Below are 15,972 nucleotides of genomic sequence, written 5' to 3'. Positions count from 1 at the left end.
GTACACTAGTGCTTGTATCTCTTCTGCAATGCCATAGTAATATATATTCATAATTCATGTGTGGCATAAAACCATCTAGCAATCGAGATGCATGTTCGTAGGATAGAACAGAAAGACTAGGGGAGGACTTTGAACTTGTGAGCTTGCAATCTAGCATACAATCTGTCTGCAGTTATATGATCAGAATGATTCTAGTAATTGATCAACATGAAAAGAATTTAAAAAAAAAAAAGTACAGTTGGGTAAATGGTAGGACAGAAAATAAGCATGACAGGGTTGTAGCAATCCAGGTAAGGATGTACAGTACTTTTATCTGCCAAACTGTGGCTACCTTATTTAAAGCAACACTTACGTATCTTTAAAAAACAACAACAAAACACTATAGTTGTAATGTAAAGATGTGGAATACGGGTGGGCAATCAATAGGTATTTATAGTTGTTACATCTGTTTTTTCTTTTTAATTGAATACTTGCATTTGTAATATCAAGTTTGGTAGATCTATGAAAATATTGACGTATATGTACTGTAGCTATGGGCAAGAGATTATATGGTAGTCTCCCAATCTAGTGTCTCCGTAGCAAAATAAAGGAATTTATGCAAGCTGAGTGCTCTGTAGTACAGCTAGGGGATGGGATTCCCTGCGGGTGTATGTAGGATGCTACACATCTGACTGCTCTTGCATGTCTGTAGCTGCCTTTGGATAATAGTCTCTATAGTGCCTGAGAGACAGCTATATGCAATGTGATTTTCTTTAGATAACAACTAAGATTACTCTTACAATTGTGAATTCTCATGTGTTTGTATCTTTTGTTTCATGAGTGTTTGTTGCCCAGTTCTGCATGCGACTGAAATTTTGAGGTTTTAGTTAGAAGAGCTTTGTTTCTGGAAACATCAGCCAAGACTTTTCAATGTCCAGGTATTTTATTACCATGTGTAATGCTTCTCGACCTGCAAGGTATCCACATAACCAAAGCAGTGCAAGATTTCAATGCACGGTATTAAAGGTGTCCATAACGTTTTGGTGGAGGAACTTTAAAAAAAAAAAAAAAAGTCTAATGTATACTTTATTAAAATCGCCTGTACTATGAAAGCATTTGTCTGAGTGTAATGTTTGATATTCCTCATGTTGTTTCTAGGGAATATTTGGGCAAACTCCAGGGAGGAATTTGGAGGTTTTGAAGTTCTGAAGACTACGAGGGCTTTTATGTTTCATGCAGGTGTGCCAGCAAATTTTCAGGCACGCACTGCTCATTCTGTTGTCTGTGATGCTCCTAGGCAAGCGCAAACTCCTCCCCTCCCCTTTGTGACTTAAATTGTTAACCAGGTCTCAGAACAGATCTCACTGAGTTCTCCTTTAACCACTTAGACTGCTCTACGCCAATCGCCGTGGACGCGGCGGCAGCTCCAGGACCGCTGAACGGCATGCAGTCCAGGGGGTGTGTTTTGCAGGAGATCGCTTGCGCTGCACGCGCATTTCCACTTGAATGACAGAGCTCCATTCTGTCATCAGCCTCCCAGCGGCGATCACCGTCTATTTACATAGTACAGTACTGCGATCTACGACAGCGTTGTACGGGGGACAGCCATGTGACACGGCTGTCCCCCTGGGATGCACGAGAGCAATCGGCTCTCATTGGCTGAAGCCTATGACAGCTGATCAATGTCATAGGCTGGCTAAGGGAGGGAGGATAGGGAAGAAAAATATGAAAATAAATAGTAATATTTATTAAAAAAATTGAAATATTTGCAAAAAAATAAACATCCTGAGAGCAATAGACACCTACCAACAGAGAGCTCTGTTGGTCTGCAGAAAAGGATGGGGGGGATAACTTGTGTGCTGAGTTGTACGGCCCTGCAGCGAGCCCTTAAAGCAAGCTGCAGTTGCCTAATTAGTGAAAAATGGCCTGGTCACTAGGGGGTTTAAGCCCGGGGTCCTTAAAGAAAACCTGAACTGAAAATTAAGTCAAAATAAGCATACACAAGTCATACTTACCTTCCATGTAGTCTATTCCTCAGTGTCTTTCTCCTGTCCCGCGTCCTGTTTGTTCACTGTGATCAAGGGAATTTTCCGTCCTCCATTTTAAAAATGGCCATTACCCATAACCGCTTTTTGGTCAGCACACAGTTAAACTGTAACTTAAACTCGCCCACTTGAGCCATAGGTAAACATGGACATTACCTGGTACATCAGTTTTTCCTCTAAGCTATAACTGACAGCAACTGATATTTTACTGACAGCAACTGATATATTTCAGATCTGACAAAATATTGTCAGAACTGGAAGGGATTATTGTCAGAAGAAAATGGAGCACTTCTGAGAGGAACTGATGGCAAGGTAACTATGTAATGTTCATTTGAAGTTACCTCGTGTTTATTTTAAATATTTTTACTCAGTACAAGTTCTCTTTAAGTGGTTAGGATTTACAAATTTACACTCCTTGATGCCTCCATGAAGGTATGAAGGTTACTCATGAAACTGTTGCATCACCATTACCATTCCAAAAAAATTGAAACATTTATTATTTCTCAGTTTTCGGCCATTATAGTGTTATGATAAAATGTTCTACTGTGGGTAAAAGCCACACAAATAAAGGTGCTTTATTTATAATCCCACAAATTTAAAAATAACAGTAACCTACCCCCTTGACATAACTATTAAAAAAAAGTTCAGTCCCTAAGGCAACTATTTGTTTTTTTATGTAAATAAAATTTTATTATATATATATATATATATATATATATATATATATATATATATATATATATATATATATATATATATATATATATATATATATATATATATATATATAGTTATTAAATAAAATGTGTTGTGATCTAGTTTTACTATTTGGCTACAAGATGTCCTCAGTCAAAATTTCCGATTTGCGTACGTAAGGACGTGAATCGAGAATAATGCGTGGCAGTGTAACACCCGGAAGATGCAAATGACGCAGGCATCTGATAGATGACAGCCTTTATTGACTCGGGGACTTAGATCAATGAATAGGAACTGTGTTCCCATTCATTCATCTCCCCGCTAACCGGCGGTAACGTGAGCGTGCAAAGGCCGCCAGCTCCCATACACTAGTTTTCGTGACCCTGGGACTTCAAATGAAGTTTCCCAGGGTGTGATTATACTGCACCTGGTGCAATAAGTAGGTAAATACCCTCACTAATTTACTTATTTTGGCTACCTTTTTTTATTTTCCCAAAATGTTTAATTGACTTCTGTAGCTCAAGCTCTAATTCACTCACGTGTTTGCAAGGTTTTCTGATATGATCCAGCTGAGGGTTGCAAACTTTTACTTTCTAATAACACACACTTTTTTTTTTTTTTTTTTTTTTTTTTTTACATTTTTAGGACAAGGATCGATACAATTGTTTCAATCCTTTATTTTCATCTCTGGTGTCCTAATAGCAGAGGACGACCAGGACCTTTAGGCCTTGGGGGAAAACGCAACCTAGAGGTCCTTTCATGGCAATCCCAGCCCAAATCCAGATAATCATGAGCAAATGTGTATAGTATAAAGCAGCATTATATAAAATTACATAATTTTAATCCCCCTAGAGACCCAGGCTTAGGGTGGGGGAAAAAAAGTTGCTATTAGCTGTAATCAGGAGCCTGGGTCAGGGTGACGGTGCACGTGAGTTAAGGCAGAAAGCAAAGCGGAGCTGGATTTTTAACTGTCTTCTGAAGGATACTTCCAGTAGGATAATGTACCAAAGCTTACACCATCTCAAACTGATGCAATGTCAGTACGGCGTGCGAAAAATGGGCATGGACGTGACAAGGACGGACCTAACTAATAGTGTGATTCTGAGGTAGTGGGCAAGAGTTTTCTCCTAAAACAGTTAGGCAAAGTGACCCTAAAGGTAATTAGACAACGTTCCCACATAACACACAAGAACACAGTGTTTTCACCATGATGTGGGGAAATGGGAGATTTGCATCATGGATGTGTAGAAACTGTGTGATGCAATTTATTAGCATACCATTTAGCCTCCAAATGCTGCAAAAATAACCCCAAAGTAGCAAATGCAGACACTATGACCATCCAGTAATAAATACAGCAACCATTACCTCTGGAACATGAAGTGCAACCACTGTTACCCCCAGCACATGCAATTAAGCAAACTTTACCCTCTCCCCCCCCCCCCCCCCCCAAAAAAAAAAAAAAAAACCTGTCAACACAATTAGTCATCTCCCCCCCCCAAAATCTGTGAATCACAGAGTAGTCACAAAGAATTCACTGTATTCATAGGCTCTTCATTTGCCACTCCCCACCCCTCACAAAAAAAAGCAATCAGCCAGGAGAGAGGAGGTCAAAAACCATACCTGTGCCAGAAAGAAGCATCAGAAGCCATGCTTTCTGGCTGCTGGGTGTGTCTGCGTGGCTTGCCAACAGCCTCGAGGCTGGCCTGGCTTGCAGGGCTGCATCTGACTGCAGAATGACACTGGGGGTGGGACTTATGTATGGGCCCTGCCTACTGCTACTATGATGGATGGCGGAGTGGAGGGTGGATACCACTGGACAGTAGGAGGTGGATCACGCAGCCAATCAGAGTCCTGCAGCCAGAATGTTCCATGGGTCAAAGCGGGGCATTACTCAGAATGTACTTCCGCCCAGAACAGGAGACCCTGAATCCGGGACGTGTCATGGGTAAGGCGATATGCCTGGTCAGGGTACCAAAAGTCACTGGGCCCTTGTGCAGCTGCCTGCATAGGCTTAACATGAGTGCCACTTGCCCCCCCCCCCCCCCCCGAGTAAAGATGAATATTCACCATATCGACAATGAAGATGGATCCAGCGATGTTTTCCTGATGACTAGTGCTCCCCAATCCATCTTTCGAACGACTGTTATGTGCGACATCACGTTACGTTGCATGATGGGCACAAAAGACTTCCAAGTGATCACGTACTTTGGGCAGGAGTTGTTGGGGGATCTTAGAGATCCGCCATGACTGATGCTAAGCGACGTTCGTGAGACCATGTTCCTGCACTCATGTTGCGAGATCATGGAATAGACCACAAAAAAAATGCCGGTTATCGGGAAAATCATTGGATAAACTACGAGGTGGGTAAAGCCTTTATGTTATGGTGGTAAGTCTCACGGCTGCAATGATCTGCTCCCCCCCCCCCCCCCACATAGCATGTCAGACTATAACTTGCAGCTCTGGCTGATCCTCTGCAAGATATCTGGAGGCAATCACCACCTCCTCCTCCTACCTGCACAACACTACACAGAGTGTAAGCTCTGCAGGACAGCCCCACCCCCTGGTGCACCAGCCCCAGCGCATCACAAGTGAATGATGAGGGTGGCCAGCAACAGCAGAAAGTCACCATGCTGCTCCCGTTTCATGTATGCTCTGCTCCTGCCCGACTAGCTATGCTTTTCCAAGGCAACTCCATCCTCTCTACCCACAGCCGCTGAAGCTTCACCCCATTCTACCAAGGTGTGTGATTGTGGGCAAGGACTGGGGAGGGGGGGGGGGTAGTGTGTTTATGGGAATTATAACCCATTCTACCAGAACATTTTGTGATGTCAGGCACTAGTTTACTCTACGCCATACTCTCTTTCATCCATGTCTTTATGGACCTGGCTTTGTGCACTGCTGTGCAGGCCCTAGGCCCATATGCAATTAACTTTTTCACCTGACTTTTCTCCTAGGAGATTTTTCAACTGCTTTTTTTTTAAATAACTTTTCAGCATTTTATAATCCAAGTACAAAAATTAGTGAAAAAGTACTATGAAAAATCTTGAGTATTTTCTTGCTTGCTGGTGGCTTAAAGGAGTTATCAGGCTAAATGTAGTAAAATAAGCTTTACTCACCTGGGGCTTTCTCCAGCCCCTTGCAGCCGACTGTCCCACGCCGACCGCGCCGCTCTCCCGGGCTCCATGATTCAGGCTGACCACGGGGTCGGCCTTACTGCGGCTGCGCAAAGCACCGCTGTTAATCATGGCCACGTGGGCCACGGCGAACTGCGCAGGCGCAGAACTACTGCTGAATACCGATCACGGAGCCCGGGAGAGCTGTGGGGAGCGGAGCGGTCGGTGTGGGACAGTCGGCTGCAAGGGGCTGGAGAAAGCCCCAGGTGAGTAAAGCTCATTTTACTAAATTTAGCTTGATAACTCCTTTAAAAGGCATTTTATTGGCAAGGTGTGAACATATCGCCTAGGAGAAAACTATGCATATGGGCCCTAATAGATGTAAAAATACTAGTCAAGGCAAGGTCTGTGCTTTGTTGGAATCTCTGCACCAATAAAGTATTAGTTGGCTTGGAAAGACCATGGCCCATATGCAATTCGCTTTTCCACCTGAGGTTTTTTTTTTTTTTTTTTTTTTTTTTTTTTTTTTCTCCTAGGTGATATTTTCACAACTTGTACAAAAAAATGCCTTTTAAAACCTCAACAGGGCAAACAAATAGTCAAAATAATTTTGACAGTGCTCTTCCACCTACTTTTTGGTACTTTTTCCATTGCAAAGTGCTAAAAAGTTATTTTAAATCAAAGATGAAGAATTATCTCCTCGGAGAAAGTGAATTGCATATGGGCCTATATGTCTTTTCTTATGGCAAAGAATCACTTGTGTTCCATGTCAAAGGCAGCACGATGGGGTAGCACTTAGAACTCTAGCCTTGCAGCGCTTGGTCCCCCGTTCAAATCCCAGCCAGGACACTATCAGTATGGAGTTTGTATGTTCTCCCCGTGTCTGTGTGGGTTTCCTCTGAGCACTCTGGTTTCCTCCCACATCCTTAAAACATACAGATAAGTATATTGGCTTCCCCCTAAATTGGCCCTAGACTACAATATGCACAACACACGATACACATAGACATATGACTATGATAGGGATTAGATTGTGAGCCCTTCTGAGGGACAGTAAAGTGACAAGACAATCTACTCTGTACAGCGCTGCGGAAGATGTCAGCGCTATATAAATACATAATAATAATAATTAATAATAATAATTAATTAGAATCTGTGTGAATATCCTGCATTGGCCCATGAAATCTACTATAAAAAATGAGTTGCTTCTTAAAGTGGACCCAAACCAAACATTTTTTTAATTAAAAATATTTAGTTGCACCACTCTGACACATACAAAGATAAATAAACACTCCTTCAAGCCTATGAGCATTTCAGTGCATGCTTTTCACCCTTCTCTTTTCATAACTAGGGTTATACTGGGGGCAGCCATTAGCAATTCCTCCATTGCTGGACACCATCTACTCCACCAGTTTGCCGGAAAAATGCCGGCAATTTGAAAGGAAGGGAGGGGTTCCTCCAATAAATGTAAAATATTGTATATTTGTCATCATGCAACTGAAAAAAGGCTGCTATTTATTATTATAATTTAGAAAATAGATTTTATTTCTGAAATCTTGTATTTTTAATTTGGGTCCACTTTAATAATCAATTAGCAAATAAATGAAACAGTAAGTTTACAAACTGCTTGGCCATGTTTGCTGTAACACTACTGAAATCTGTCTTTGAGTTATGCATGATAAAAGTTTCATAGTTCTAATGTTTAATTTAAGATTTAATGCTGTAAGCAAGGATTCCACATTCAAGAATCAAGCAGACATTGTTCTTTGTCTCAGTGTACAGTATCATCATTTGAACATATTCACATCCAACAGTGAGCCATTATTTATCAGTATGGGGAGCACAATATCACATAACAAATAGAAAAGTTATTTTGGGACCACGTCTGACATTCTTCTTCCTTTTGAATTTGTCTGTTAATCATGCCACTTTGTAAAACAGTGTAATCAGAACATAAGACACAGATTTTCTTAATACCTTTGATGCTAGGAAAGATCTAGAACATTCATAGATAATTCAAAAATCTCCTCCTTTTCTCAAGTAAACACATGCAATCAAAAATAAATACTTGGGAAACATAAAAGCCTTCGACTAAAAAAACAAAATTACAAGCTGAATAAAAATAAGTTGTTTTGTTCCTTGAAGTTACACAAAAAGCTGCCATTCTCCTTTATAAAGTATAAATAGAAGACACAAAAATGTATCATATACAGACTAAAATATCAAAGATGTGAAATTAACCTTTTGGCTGCTGCTGCACAACCTATATATATATATATATATATATATATATATATATATATATATATATATATATATATATATATATATATATATATATATATATATATATATATATATATATATATATATATATATATATATATATATACACACCCTAAGAGCAAATTTCCATTTCTGTGTTAGTGCACGAATACTAATATTGTAATAAAATATAGATGGGTATATCTATAAGACTCAAAGCGCAAAGAAATGTCTCAGATCAATACAAGGTTGCAGGCTAGACAGAGGAAATAGTATAGTCAGGTGCTCATAAATGCCAGACTAAATGGGCGACTTTTCATTTTGGACTCAAATGCTTCCAGGGATGGAGCTGTCCTGATTATGTGTGGCAGGGAGTTCCAAAGTGTAGAGGCAGCATGACTGAAGGCTCTGCCTCCAAAGGTTTTGAGGTGGACTCTGGGGGGTGACCAATATATAAGGTCCTTTTGATCTAAGATTGTGGAGGGTGTGATGCAGTTGCAACACATCCTTCAGGTATCCAGGGCCCAGATTGTGCAAGGATGTGAATGTCATTAAGCCAATCTTAAACAAAATTCTATATTTTATGGGTAGTCAGCGGAGTGAGCAAAGGGTTGGTGTTATGCAACAATGGCAGGGTTGGCTTGTTAACAGCCTTGCAGGGGCATTCTGTACTAATTGCAGGAGGTGCAGGTCACTGTGTGGAAGGCCTGTATAGAGAACTTTGCATTAGTCCAACCGTTATGTGATGAAGGCATGTACTAGGGTTAGAAGATCCACTGAAGGTATGAGGTGCTTAATTGTTTAATGTTCCTTAGGTGAAAGAAGGAATGTTTCACAACAGCTGAGATTTGATTCCTTGAAGCTTAAAGAGACTCTGTAACAAATTTTTCAGCCTTAGTTCTTCTATCCTATAAGTTCCTATGCCTGTTCTAATCTGCTCTGGCTTACTGCAGTCTTTCCTAACTGCACTGTCTCTGTAATAAATCAATGTATCTTTCCTCTGTCCTGTTTGTCGGGCTAAAGCTTGATTGTGTGGAATGTGCAGGGCTGCTTGTGATTGGTAGAAGCGATACACACCCTCTGCAGGCCCCCTGCATACTCTGACTCACACACTATGCTTAGCTGAGCCTATTAGAAGCTGGTTAGTTTATTTGTAAACACTGCCTAAAACTGTTAATTACAAGCCAGGATTGCAGCAGAGAGTGGCAGAAACAGCACAGAGGGGCACAGGAGAAAATAATGAATAGAATGGTATGCTTTTTATTGTAAGAATATTAGAGTACAGATTCTCTTTAAGTCCCCATCAATTAGTACACCCAGGCTGTGCACAACCTCTGAGGTTTTCAGGTCTGAGATCTCTATCCTTAGTGGTGCTGGCACTGCTGGCTGAGACTGGAGCGGTTTTGCTGTTGAGCACTGACCTCCTATAACAAGAACCTCAGTTTTGTCAGCATTCAGTGGTGCTCAGTCAGTAATTTTGGCTACCGTCAAGATTGAGCCCAAATTATGATAAAACAGCATAATTCAGCAATAGCTGTAAGTGGAAATGCATGATACCCCAGAGTCCACAGCGGCCCAGAGGAGGATTCGAATAGTAATGTTTTGTGGTTACCTGCTTCCTCGGAGGCTACCTACAGATGTCCCTTTGTTGCTGAATCTGCTTGGCATGGTGTCACTACCTGCATTTATACAGTAGATGTTATAAAACAGAGCTTGACATGCACAGTCAATCCTTTTTGTGTTGCTTTAAGATGGCAGAGAAGGTGCAATTGCAATATAGATAATTTTTGCTATTGCAGCATATGCAGTGATAAAGGAGGCAATAAGCTTTGTAATTATGGCAGCTGATATGTGCATGACATAAATGGGTGTATGTAGGTCTTCTGTGCAGTGCATAAAAGTTAGTCAGTGACCTATTGTATTTTTGGACTATAAGACTCACTTTTTCTCCCCCAAAAGTGGGGAAAAGGTCACTGTCTTTTTACAGTCCAAATGCAGAGAGTTCCTGGCTTGTGAATGCCTGCCAATATGAACCTCCAACCCATCCCAATGTTGGGGACTCCCTCTACTGTGCCCATGCAGAGGATGACACAGGGGGACACAAAGGGGCATAGAGTATGACACAAAAGGGCATAGAGGAGGAAACAGAGGATGCCACAGGAGGGACACGGGAGGATACAAGGGCGACAGAGGAGGACACAAGGAGACAAAAGGTTCAAGGGGGGCATATGGTACAAAGGGGGGGGGGATAATCCACAAGATGCCCCTTTACCATGGATGCATAAGTTATAATATGCATTTCTTTTTTCCCCTGGTTTTTGTCTTCTAAACCTAAGTGTGGCTTATAGTCCGAAAAATACGGTAAATAGGATGAAATCAGCAGCAAAAAATGTAAATATGAGGAAATTAGAAATCATGCACCTGCAATGTTTCCACCCCTGTATCATTTTTCTATGCAGCTCTCTATTTCAACTTGGGGAAAAGGCTTGAAGAATAATGTGTGTTATTAGGGTTCAGACATGAATCTGTCAGTCATGACATCACGCTGTGGGAGGGGTTTCACCACAATACCAGCCAGATCTTAAATATTGGTGTATTTATACTTACCTGGGGCTTTCTCCAGCCCCATGAGATGTGTGGGCTCCCTCGCCATCTTCTCGGCTGCTCCATTGTCTTATTGCCACCAGTAATCTATACAGTCGTGCACTTCTGCACATGCTCAGCTCGACTGGCCAGATTATCGGTGGCGATAACGCACCTCATGGAGCTAGAGGAAGCCCCAGGTAAGTATAAATACACCGACATTTAAGATCTCAGGTTTCCTTTAACCACTTGAGGACCGCAGTGTTAAACCTCCCTAACGACCAGGCCATTTTTCAATAAATAGGCCACTGCAGCTTTAAGGTGTAACGATTGGTGTAGCAAAACAGGAGTCTGGTTATTGTGTGATCTGCAGTATCACCAATAATCCAGACACTATAACTGATTATGTGGTGATCTGCAGAGTCACCAATAATGCACGTATAGCTACCAAGGTAATAACAATAGTGTATAGTGGTTGGTGCAACTGTAATACTGATCAGTTGGGTAAAACCACACCAGAGGAGCTGGCGGGTACTATCAGAAATGAACCTCACCAGTGACAAGGGCTCACTGGTGAGTGGAGAGGTCAGACAGATCGGTTTGGCAACAGGCGGGCAGATACAGTACAAAATCGGCAGGCAAGAGGATAGAGATATTCAGGCAGAGTCAGCAACAGAATCAGATGGGCTATAGTACAGAATCGTTAAGCAAGAGCGAAGTCAGAAGAGAGCCAGAGTCATACACAGGTAATCAAGCAATATAATAACAATAGTAACAATACATCCTAGTCTTGTGTGAAATCCCTGGTTTCCTCCCAGATCAAAGCACACCGGATCTATCTAAGGTATGAGTGCTAACACTAAGCATTCGCAACAGCAGACAGTTTGCAAGTTCCTCCAGAAGGCTTAAGAAGCGGAGGAGACCCCCTCGGCCACGCCCATACCCATGAACCAATCGGAAACGCCGAGAGTCTCTCCTGACGTCAGCCGACCGGCAGGTCAGCTGACGCTCCTTCTCCCCGCATAAAGGTCCTGTCTGTGCGCGTGCGTGACAAAGCCACCCTATGAGCCACTGACAATCCCCTCCTCGGCGTGCTAGATGCCGGAGGGATGGGAGAAACGCCCGACAGAGAAACCGAAGCAGCTGCGGGGGTATCCTGACAGCTGCATCTCCAGAGAATGTTGCATAAGGCCTCACTGCAGGGCTGTAAATGTTGGCACATAAGTGATCCCCAGTACAGTGCTGCCTTAGATCACAGTTCTGTACGGAGTAAAAAGACGGCAGTTGTTTTGCAGTCTAACAGTATCCTGGGAGACTGATGGTGGAGCGGAGCTCCGTCATTCAATCGGGGATGCGTGCTTATCGGCGCGTGCGATCCCCTGCAAACTCCGCCCCCAGGAATATACGCTAATTGGCGTTAGGCGGTCCTGGGGCTGGTGCCGCATCCATGCCAATTGGTGTGGAGCGGTCCTATAGTGGTTAAGTTTGAATACTCTTCCTGACGGGCCAATTCATAGCTGCATTTAATTTGTATGCAACCAAAATCCTTAGCATCTCCTTAACTATCTCTACTCACAACTAGGTTTGACATGCCAAGGGGGCACATTATTGGATTATCTCATCTCTGTTTCAGCCATGAAATAGATTAAGATGTAATGGGACCCTAGGCAAGGTAGTAGCTTAAGGGTCCCCTTGTGGTTTTTTTGGTAAGCTGAAGTGGAAAAAGGTCAGAGAAGGTGGCTGGCGGTCTCATTGACGCCTATTAGGCCCCAAGCACCTGCCTAGGTTGCCTGGTGGATGATCCTGCTCTGGTTCAGCCCACTGAATATGAACTGACAGTTTTACTTTTCCCCCATAAAGCTGCTTTGCCTTCTCCTCTTAAAACTTTCTGCAGTGACCTCTGAGCAACAGAACACAAAGAATGCTGTTGTTCTACTCCTGATAAAAGCCTCCGATGTGGCTATGCTGGTGGCACGAGGTCTAGCATCATGCTGATATAACAATATGTTACCTTTCTCCTTTTGTAAGGAAACTCATCTCCAGATAGAACAAATCTCATTCTGATGTGCTGCTCAAACCCATTTCCACCTGAGATTGGAACTCGGGCCAAAATAAGTTACACAAGCGCTGCAATGCCTGGCATGTCGCTGTCCAATTTGTGAACATGCTGCAAATAATGGATATTCTGAGCAGGAATTGGAACAAGAGAAATGGAGGAATGGGAGATACACGAGGCACTGGAAATTCCTGAGCACTTTTATAGGCTGATTATACTTCCCAGCATTTTATTGTTGTTTGATAGCACAAATAAAAGAGAGCTCAGTGATTTCCTCTGCACCACCACGGCATTCATAGAATAAAGATCTGTCACCGGTGATGAAGTAAATATACTGTAGAAAATCTTATACTTTTATGAAGTAATTTTATCTTTTCTGAAAAGACTGTGATTCTGTCGTGTGTTGCTAAACTTGTTTTGTCCGGGCTGCAAAAGGCAGCATAAGTCTGTAATATTGCACTGACACTAGGTTTATCTGTGCAATAAAATATGTGGAAGGAATGTGAAGGTGGAAATGGCCCCAAGACAAGAACAGAATCCTTTATCAGGAAGCCCTGAGGGTATTGAAGGCTTTGCGGGATTTTGCATTGTAAGACTGACAATAGATGAGCAATCCTCCTCTTAGAGAAGGGCAGCACAGTGGCGTAGTCGTTAGCACTCACGCCTTGCAGCACTGGGTCCCTGGTTTGAATTCCAGCCAAGGCACTATCTGAATGTAGTTTTTATGTTCTCCCTGTGTCTGCGTGGGTTACTCTGGTTTCCTCCCGCATTCCAAAAACCTACAGATAAATTCATTGGCTTTCTCCTAAAATTTGGCTCTAGACTGATACATACACTACACTGGACATATGACTATGGTAGGGATTAGATTGTGAGCCCCTCTGAGGAGCTATTAAATGACAAGACAATATACTCTGTAAAGCGCTGCGAAAGATGTCAGCGCTATATAAATACTAAATAATTTTAGAGCACTGATGCTGTTGCATATGTTGGTCCTCAGTACTACTGGGAGCAGCCTTGTGACTCATCTGCTGGGTGGAAGCAGAACCTGCACAATCAACTCTTTTTACTTCTATTCTTTTTATTGAAAAGATGGAATAATAAACAGAAATGAATTGCAATGTTCTGCTGATGGAGAAATACCAGATATAACCCTTATTGCACTTTGCTCGGTAAATATTACTTTCAGATGAATAAAACACAATTAATATCCTACCTAGGAGCGCTCCATCTTACACTCTTACAGCACATTTGTTCATACACGCTACTGTGGTACTCGAGTATATTGTGTGATGTACAGCTCCCAACCCTATTCTCTATTTTATGACAGAGTTAATATAAGTGGTTTTGACCCAGTGATTGCTTGCAGCTTCTGGCAGCTGGTTGTCTCTTCTGCCACTTCAATAGAATCCGGTGAACCAGTACTAGGCTACAAAAGGTTGCATGGGCGTGGCATGATTTGACATTTGATTTGGTGTTTGTGTGAAGGGTCTTTCACGCTAATTATACTCAACACCTTTTATGAAATTTTTGACAAATGCTTGCCAACGTCTGCACTGCGCAAAACACATGCAGACCATCTGTGGACACATACATACAGTAGTCATTAGTTGTCAGCAGATAACGACAGGAAATTAAAGAGCGGTAACCGCCCCACTCCTCAACTGTCTGTGAACCAACTTTAAACAGAAACCATAACCAAGAATTGAACTTTTTATCCCAATCAGTAGCTGATACCCCCTTTCCCATGAGACATCTATTCCTTTTCTCAAACAGATCATCAGGGGGCTCTGGCTGATATTGAGGTGAAACCCCTCCCACAGTGTGATGTCAGGACCATGGTCCTGACAGTTTCCTGTCTGTGAACTTCATTGCATTGTGGGAAGTAACAGCTGTTTATAGCTGGGTCCAACTGCCAAAAAAGCAAGCATCATCTCTTTCCACTGACATCACCTGTCAGCAGTAAAAATGTCACCATGTGATAAATGTCAGAATGTAAATCGGGGAGAGGAAAGATTTTACAATGGGCAAACACTGACTAAATAATTTACACATAATAATTGTAAAAATAAAGCCCATTTTTATTACATTATTTTCACTGGAGTTCCTCTTTAACTGTGAACATTAAACACAACTTTGATCTGTAGTCAGCTGAGATCATCGCATATCTGCATATCCTTTTCAGTTACTGCCTGTGCTCAATTAGTATGCAGGCAGGACAGTCATATGAATAAGGACACACGGGCATAGTTTTAGGTAAATGGGGCCCTGAACAAAAAATGAATGTGGGGCTCCTTACATTTTCACACTGTAAGGACAGTAAACTGTGCTTGGGGCCTTGTGTGTGTATTTGCCCCTATGGAAGCACCATCCCTGAGGACCTTTCCAAGCAATTATCAGATGTCTTCTGCAGACCAACTCTTCTAATGTTTCTCTTTTTGGTCTGATGAACAGATGTGTATGAATAAATATATCTACACACTGAAAAGTGGTTTCATCATGCTACATTTTATGTCCAATCTCTAAATCCTAACCTTGATTTATCTACAAATGCTAATATAAAGGGAGATTCCTGATAACAGGAAAGACAAGTGAGAGTTGAAAGATGAGCATACGTCTTTATGTCATGAATACTTCATGGCAGGTTCGACTGGAAGAGTGATGAGGACATGACTGAAGGTTGGTTGGAATATGCCTTTGCCAGATATGTTTGCTCTAAAAGGTTTTCCCATTTCTAATCTTAGAGTGTTGGGAGGTATATTTTCATGCAGGGATGTGGAGACGTTACCATTGGTAGGCAATGTGCACAGTACACAGACTGACAGATAAAGCCGAAGCTTATGCAACTGACCTGCCACAGGTCAAACTGTGACCTAGTGCATGTTTGTGACAGCTATAACTTGTTTACGCTTGTCTCTAAAATCTGGTAAATTTGTGTCATCACTCATTATTGAAATAATGCAAAAACTGAGATAAGGCTCACATCTCAATCATAGACTTGGACTTTCATAGATTCAGACATCTGGGAGCATCTCCGGTGGGCTGTCATAAATGATCAAGTAAGCCTGGACTGGATTCAAAAACAAAAACTTGCTTTTATTATGGAGGTTGTAGTAGCCATCTGAGGTACAGATCAAAGCCAGGATATCCGTTCATAAACCTGTAAGTCTCTCTGGAAACTAGGACACAGGAAACCTGTTGCTCAGGCAGTGAGAAACAGCAAATGAAGCAGTTT

The 15,972-nt window shown here is 42.0% G+C and overlaps 1 protein-coding gene across 7 annotated transcripts in view; it reads left to right on the top strand.

Moving 5' to 3' along the window:
* NOS1 (nitric oxide synthase 1) overlaps positions 1-15,972 on the top strand; it is a 459,584-nt gene that overhangs the window by 280,388 nt on the left and 163,224 nt on the right. The window contains exon 1 of one of the 7 annotated variants that reach the window (XM_068246047.1): positions 11,409-11,427. The exons of the other annotated variants lie outside the window; for them this stretch is intronic. The gene's annotated coding sequence lies outside the window, so the exon portion shown is untranslated. Of the gene's footprint in view, positions 1-11,408; positions 11,428-15,972 lie in introns of those variants that run through there. 7 annotated transcript variants of the gene reach the window in all.

The sequence above is a fragment of the Hyperolius riggenbachi genome, chromosome 1 (assembly GCF_040937935.1).
Source record: "Hyperolius riggenbachi isolate aHypRig1 chromosome 1, aHypRig1.pri, whole genome shotgun sequence".
Taxonomy (NCBI): Eukaryota; Metazoa; Chordata; class Amphibia; order Anura; family Hyperoliidae; genus Hyperolius; species Hyperolius riggenbachi.
Note: the sequence above shows the minus strand (reverse complement) of the source record. Positions and strands in the feature narration are given on the sequence as shown.